Raw genomic sequence first — 8732 nt, 5'->3', positions numbered from 1 at the left:
TTCAATATTAAAAACCTATGGCTGAACTAATTTATTATATAGTCTATCACATGTGGAAACAAAGTAGCAGCCCATAGTTTGATAACGTAGACCCATACCCACGCGTCTACAAAAAAAAAACAAAAAAAAAAAACCCACAAATTCTTTCGTCCTTAGTTTAGTAACAGTTCATCAAAGCCATGGCAGTGAGCAGTGATATGTTATGTGTGTTTTACAGTGGCGGTGAGCGATGACATGTTATGTGTGCTTTACAGTGGCAGTGGGCGATGTCATGTTACGTGTGTTTCACAGTGGCAGTGAGCGATGGCATGTTATGTGTTTTACAGTGGCAGTGGGCGATGGCATAGTATGCGTGTTTTACAGTGGCAGTGAGCGATGACATGTTACGTGTGTTTTACAGTGGCAGTGGGCGATGGCATGTTATGTGTTTTTTTACAGTGGCAGTGGGCGATGGCATGTTATGCATGTTTACTTGCGAATAATGATCAAGCTTTTTGTGAAGAGTACCATTTGGTAGATCAAACGATAAGATATTTCTCCTTGGATTACGTTATTTTCTGTGTGTAGTTCAATAGTTATCAATTTTTTTTTCCAATGGATATATTCTGTACTGGTATTATATTTTAATATATTCTGTACCGATAAAAATCGTACACAGGTGTTCTTACGTCATTCTATCTAGTGTTTATTTCAGGATTTGCTGTAAATCATACTTTCGTAGCCCCGTGTAGTGGCATGATATGATCGACAACAGCGTTATTGTTCTGATTGAGCAAACATAAAAGAAAACATGAAATTAAGGATGAAATCATCGATATCTGAGCAAAGATATAAAATAGAACAACACGAGCCCCCGTATGTAAAGTGTAACAATTTAATCAATTACATAAACAAAATAAATTGAACATGATATTTGAATGTTAAACTTTCTCTCAGAAATAGAATTACAAACTTTATGCGAAATGCAGTTAGCCGTTAGGCATACCGATAAAATAAAATTCCTCATATACTAAAGTGATTGGTCGAATTCAAATTGCTGGCATGTCAGCATAACCTGGTTGCTTCCGGTCATTTCCAAATGATCTGTTGGCAACAGGTCAGCGCTGCCGTATTTCCTTTCCTTCTCTGCCCCCCCCCCCTTCTCCAACGTCTTCAGGTCATCAACCGTAAACTGATTGTAATATGTACTCCTTCCCACTGCGTAGCACATATATGGAGCTATTTTACCCTTTCCAATAAATATAATATGCAACCGAAATATTTGTCAGGTTTTCATCTCCTGAAATTGAACGATAGTCTCACTGTTTTTACGTCAGATATCGTCTTATCGTAACTCATCAAACACTAAGCTAACGTGGTCAGTGCGTAACCTGACACTGATACACAATAATATTAACATGAAATTTATGTATTTTTCTTACCTGCTAGCCACATTCATAACTTGAACCATGACATACCTAGATCTCTTAGATAAACTATTTCATCCCACTGTGGGCTGTACATTCACAAATTTAATTGTATAAATCAATTAATGGACCTGACATCTTGTCCTAATTACGATACTTGCTAAATAGCGATTCACTGACATAGACATATTAAAGTCAATTCTTAGCATACATGTGTGGTACAATACACGATTTCTTTTGCATGCAAACCACTAAATCCGATCACATTCATATGAATGAAATATTGTATGTCATTCTTACAATACATGAATTATATAACATTGCAGATAATGAATGCACGGTTAACTTCAACTCAAGGTAAATACTAATTTCTAAACTCAATAAAAATTGAAGTATTAATTTAAAACAAATAAATTAAACAGAAAATATTTACAAATTTACATCAATAAACATATTGTATGCAATTGAGACAATACCTTTGCGCCATTTCAAGACTCTGTCGTTCTATGTAGCGGAATCTCTCTCTGGTTCCGGGTTTCTCAAATCCTTCCAGACCCCCGTCCCCGTCGCGATGGAAATTTTTAAAACCTTGAATTTCGTCTGGGAACACGCACCCGCTCGTTTAGTTTAGCCACCAAATTTGTACCCTCCCATCAAGGCAAGAATAACTATGTCTATTATGCATATATTAATAACTGTTTCTAGAAGATTTCATTTTATGACACTTATTTCCAGATGACACAACTTGTCTCTGGATTGTCTCTACTTGGTCGTGTTCATCTACTTGACCCTACGTTACTATCTCTGTCGGACCGTTACCCTTGGGAGTCCTAATTCAAATCCCATCCGCCACCACAAGCAGAGCATATCCAATCATTCGCAGGCAGAAGTTTATTGCGATCCTAGCCCATATGCCAACTTTAATGGTTACTTGTCACGCTGATCACGACAAATGTGCTGCGACAAAAAATCTACAACAATTTGCACCATTACAGTGTGTGATCTTGTTTTACCCCGAAAGGTTGTTATTTCTCTAGACATTCTGCAGTCGGAACGGGCTTAAATACAGATACTGTGATTATATCTTTAATCTAGTATGGCGAGATGCTTATTTTGCGTTTGAGAAATATCAGAACTTCAACAAATTTAATTAGAATTTCCACAAATTTAATTAAGTTCCCATCTATTTCCATGAATAAACTATACCCTTAAGAGTACAAATTTTAAATATTATTGTTGAATTGTATCCTCTCTACCGTCTTCAACAATGCCACTGACAATAATTACACTGTACTACATAAACAATTATGCGGCTAATAGTCTTGTACAACTGTGAAACACACATAATCAGAATCTCTCTCTCTCTCTCTCTCTCTCTCTCTCTCTCTCTATATATATATATATATATATATATATATATATATATATATATATATATATATATATATATATATATGTGTGTGTGTGTGTGTGTGTGTGTGTGTGTGAAATGGATCGATTCTGCTTGAAGTATCTTCAAGTTCGCTCTTAATTTACATAACAAACAAAGGAAGGTCCTGATAGTAACATTTACAAAGCATATTTGATTTATTGATTTTTGTTATACAATGACTTGACACTTTCGTGTTGCTATTTTAAGGCGATAGAAACAGACGAAATCAGCCTTTGTGGATTTCTTTTCCCTTTGTTTATATTGTTAGCTACTTTCAACGTAGTGGGGATGTACAATAACAGTGGTGACTTGTTTGTTTCAAGCGTACTGTTGTAAGTTTGAAAGGTTGCCAATGACTACAGTATTACGTCACAAACCGTCATGAAAACAATTCCAAAATCCATAGCTTAGGTAATTTATTGTATCCAATAGTGATCCATACGTGGAATACGTCGACACATATTAATGACACTATAATTAATTTTTCTGTTTGCAATTCAGTTTTGGTTTTCACATAATTCTGTAAACCTTTAGCAGTAAAAGAGGTATAGAAACATGGCCAATCTTTCAAGAGAACTGCTCTGCATATCAAACTATGCCAACGGATTACATCATCTATCATCATCTATGTCAAATATCCATATTTACTTAAATGAAAATAGTCGTTATTGCTTAGAAAATGATCTAACAAAATGCATATACAACGATTAATGGCATTCTGTCAGGGTATGCTGTCAGCCTTGCCTAGATGGAACCGTAGGTTACATAATTATACATCGTCTGTACCAACCACAAGGAGGTAAATATGATTGTGCAAGCCAAGGTCAACTTTATCAAACTGTTACATCTTTTGTTTATGTGGCTTAGACATGTCGTCGAACCAGGTTTCCAGCAAGGACAAGATTGCCTACAAACGGTCTGTCTAACTGGGGATCATAAAAGTTCGCATACTCCCCGGTTTGTATCTGCGTGCGTTTATATATATATATATATATATATATATATATATATATATATATATATATATATATATATATATATATATATATATATATATATATATATATTGCCGCCGGCCAGCACGGACCTATACCAACTCTTTTCAAGGCGTACCGAGAAGAAAAAAAATAAGTAGTCATGTATGTGTGTGTGTGTGATTTGCATTTTTAACGTAGCTTTAACAATATTTCAGTCATATCGCTACGATGTCTGTAATGTGGCAGTTTATAGTGATGTCTAGCACTGGGGCATCATGCCCCAGACATGTAGCATGATGTTCCACCCAGTCACATTATCCTGACACCAGGCCGACCAGTCCTAACACTAACCTCTTATTGCTTAGCGCCAAGCGAGGCAGCTGTTAGTACCACTTTTGTAAGTCTTTCGTATGACTCGGCCGGGGATCGAACCCACGACCTAGCCATGAGGTTATATTGTATTTGTACGTCATGGCCCATATGTTCCTTTTAATTGTGTATCTACTGGTGCTCACCATTTGCATATTTTATTCGACTATAAACAAAATTTGAAACTGTTGCATGGCAAAAATTTTAATCATGGCTTTTATTATTATTTTCTAGATAATTTTTATTGTTTTATGATGTTTCAGCTAATTTTCCTTCTAATACGATTTGTGTTATTGGTCTCGAACACAGTGTATTTGAAATTCATGTACTGATATCATTATCTAATTGATATTGATGGAATCTGGGGATCTTATTTTGGATGGGTCTAGATTAGGTACTCTTTTGCAGACTCAGTACGAGTCTTTCGATGCTGATTGTTTACTATTATTATTATTATTATCACTGTTTATATATCTGGAAATTTAATTTTGTATATTTTCAATAGGAATTCATGCCCAACCATCTTAAAAATATCGACCACTCCGGTGGCCTAGTGGTTAGAGCGTCCGCCTCGGATGCTGGAGGTCGTGGGTTCGATCCCCGGCTGATTATGTATGTTGTTGTTGTTGTGGGGTTTAACGCCATTTTTCAGCACACGATAGGCTATGCATGGCGGCCAGTATTAATGGTGGAGGAAGAACCCGGGAAAACCCCGGGAAGAACCACCGACCCACGAGAAGCTACTGGCAAGCTTTTTCACATACCCGCATTGGCCGAATCCGAGACTCGAACCCACGCAGACAGAGGTGAGATGGCAGTGATCCGTAACGGAGAGCGCTTTAGACCACTCGGCCACTAGGGGCCCCGATTATATCTGGTTTCATTCATCTCACTTTCTGATCATGAGGAATGTTTTAGATGTTATTCTTAACTCTGGATCTAAGTGATATGTTCCCATTGAAAAATAAACTCGGATGATTTTTGCATGTGTTAATTGTTGCTAGTGCTAATTGTTCTTCTTTAAGCATTCTACAGTACACAACTGTATTGGCTGTCACAACTACATCGTACAATATGCCACCACAAGATTCTATTCAGTCTATTAGGCCGAGACTAAATCGAGTACATATTATTCGACAGTGTGCTCGACTTAATTTATAGCAAACGAAACAACGGAAGCTGCTAAGTGTGGTATTCACTGGACCACATATTACTTAGCTGTTAATTACGGTATTCAATGGACCACCTATTATTGAACTCTTAACTGCGGTATTCAATGGACCACATAATACTTAACTGCTAATTGCGGTATTCAAAGGTCCTCGTATTACTTAACTGCTAATTATGGATTCAAAGGACCACATAATACTTAACTTAATGTGTGACATTCAAAGTACCACATATTAATTAACTGTTAATTGTAGTATTCAATGGACCACGTATTACTTTAATGTTAAGTGCGGTATTCAATAGACCACTGTTGTAAGTGCCTGTATCAGATTCTAGCAGATTCTAATTGTTAGTAGTGACACCAGAACAATAATCCCAGCATTCTGGATATATGATACCAGAGACTGTCAACAGTGTCGGTTGTTTATTTTCCCTATGGCTAACTGAGCCTGGATGTGGCACAAATGCTAATTTAATTAAGATCACTTATCTCTAACCCTTACTAAAACAAGAGCAGAGTGGTAGAGCAGGCATATTTTAGTTGGTCTTGGTGCTGTAAGCAACACTGGTTTTCTAGTTTATGTTAAGATTTTAGTTTTATTTTACATAAAGTTGTAGGACCTCACTTGGTGTTTGTGTGTCCTTTGAACCCGAATGCAACAACCACATAGTAATTAACTGCTAATTGCGGTATTCGAAGGACCATATATTACTTTACTGCTAATTGTGGTATTCAAAAGATCACATGATACTTATGGGCCCCGAGCGGCCGAGTGGTCTAAAGCGCTCTCCGTTACGGATCACTGCCATCTCAACTCGCTCTGCACTGGTTGAGTCTCGGATTCAGCCATTGTGGGTATGTGAGAAAGCTTGCCAGTAACTTCTCGTGGGTCGGTGGTTCTTTCCGGGGTTTTCCCGGGTTCTTCCTCCACCATTAATACTGGCCGCCATGTAAAGCCTATCGTGTGCTGAAAAATGGCGTTAAACCCTACAACAACAACATAATACTTAACTGATAATTGTGGTATTTAAAGGACCGTATAATATTTAACTGCAGGCACGAATATCAGTATTTTCTAAATGCATGTCGTCATGCATTGCTTGCGTTTGGTGCGAGGAAAAGCAGGTCAAACCAGTCTATGTTCTTTATCTTTGATCGTATGCAGTGGCGTACTAAGGGAAATGGCGCCCGGGGCGACGATGAAGGCCCAAACGGGTTTCGGCGCACCAAGACCTCTGGCGCCCGGGGTAACCGCCATGTCGCAATTGTCCGTATATTGGCTACTGTTGGCGTAGCCCTCTTTGTCAAGATGAGTTCGCTCATCCTAGTCAAGTATTTACAGATAAAATGACGGTTTATTGATCTCAAACGTACTGTTTCGAGTTAGTAAGGTTGCGAATGATTTCCATGCCACAGTGTTAATCATCCTTAAAACGGTTTTCAAGTCCATAGTTGAATTAATTCATTTCGTAGCCTATCATATTTGGAAACCAAGAAGTCATCCATAGTTTCATAGCGTAAACCCCATACCAATGTTTCTATAACTAGTTCTTCTAGTCTGATTTATCTACATTTGAAGCAAGACCGTGCTAGTGATGGATGGCATGTTATGTATGTTTACCGTGGCAGCGAGCGAGAGCATGTTATGTATGTTTACCGTGGCAGTGAGCGAGAGCATGTGTTATACATGTTTACAGTGGTAGTGAGCGAGGGCATGTATGTTTACCGTGGCGGTGAGCGAGAGCATGTTATGTATGCTTACCGTAGCAGTGAGCGAGGGCATATTATGTATGTTTACAGTGGCGGTGAGCGAGGGCATGTTATGTATGTTTACTGTGGCGATGAGCGACGACATGTTATGTATGTTTACAGTGGCAGTGAGCGAGGGCATGTTATGCATGTTTACTGTGGCAGTGGGCGAGGGCATGTTATGTATGCTTATCATGGCAGTAAGCGAGGGCATGTTATGTATGTTTACAGTGGCAGTGAGCGAGGGCATGTTATGCATATTTACTGTGGCAGTGACCGACGGCATGTTATGTATGTTTACAGTGGCAGTGAGCGAGGGTATGTTATGCATGTTTACAGTGGTAGTGAACGAGGCCATGTTATGTATGTTCACCGTGGCAGCGAGCGAGGGCAAGTTATGTATGCTTACCGTGGCAGTGAGCGAGGGCATGTTGTGTATGTTTATCATGGCATTGAGCGAGGGCATGTTATGTATGTTTATCGTGGCAATGAGCGAGGCCATGTTGTGTATGTTTACCGTGGCATTGAGCGAGGGCATGTTATGTATGTTTACCGTGGCAGTGAGTGAGGGCATGTTATGTATGTTTATCATGGCTGTGAGCGAGGGCATGTTATGTATGTTTATCATGGCAGTGAGCGAGGGCATGTTATGCATGTTTACTGTGGCAGTGGGCGAGGGCATGTTATGTATGCTTATCATGGCAGTGAGCGAGGGCATGTTATGTATGTTTACAGTGGCAGTGAGCGAGGGCATGTTATGCATATTTACTGTGGCAGTGACCGACGGCATGTTATGTATGTTTACAGTGGCAGTGAGCGAGGGTATGTTATACATGTTTACAGTGGTAGTGAGCGAGGCCATGTTATGTATGTTCACCGTGGCAGCGAGCGAGGGCAAGTTATGTATGTTTACCGTGGCAGTGAGCGAGGGCATGTTGTGTATGTTTATCATGGCTGTGAGCGAGGGCATGTTATGTATGTTTATCATGGCATTGAGCGAGGGCATGTTATGTATGTTTATCGTGGCAATGAGCGAGGCCATGTTGTGTATGTTTATCGTGGCCATGAGCGAGGCCATGTTGTGTATGTTTACCGTGGCAGTGAGCGAGGGCATGTCATGTATGTTTACCGTGGCAGTGAACGAAGGCATGCTATGTATGTTTATCGTGGCAGTGAGCGAGAGCATGTTATGCATGCTTACCGTGGCAGTTAGCGAGGCCATGTTATGTATGTTTAACGTAACATTGAACTTGGGCATGTTATGATTTTGACCGGGGCAGTGAGCGATGGCATGCTATGGTGTTTATCCTGGCAGTAAACTAGGGCATGTTATGTATGTTTATCGTGGCAGTGAGCGAGGGCATGTTACGTATATTTACTTGCGAATAATGATTAAGCTTTTTGTGAAGAGTCCCATTAGGTAGATCAAACGATAACATATTCTCCTCGGATTACATTATCTTCTGTGTATAGTTCAATAATCAATTTTCTTTTCCAATGGATATATTCTTTAATGGTATTATATTTGTAGATATTTTTATTGCTAAGTCATGTACACGTGATATTACCACATTCTATTTAGTGTTTATTTCAGGGTATGCTGTTAATCATACTTTCATAGACCCATA

The sequence above is a fragment of the Sinohyriopsis cumingii genome, chromosome 5 (genome assembly GCF_028554795.1).
Source record: "Sinohyriopsis cumingii isolate HCF-2022 chromosome 5, ASM2855479v2, whole genome shotgun sequence".
Taxonomy (NCBI): domain Eukaryota; kingdom Metazoa; phylum Mollusca; class Bivalvia; order Unionida; family Unionidae; genus Sinohyriopsis; species Sinohyriopsis cumingii.
The sequence above is the reverse complement of the archived record's forward strand: the minus strand, read 5'-3'. Positions refer to the sequence as shown.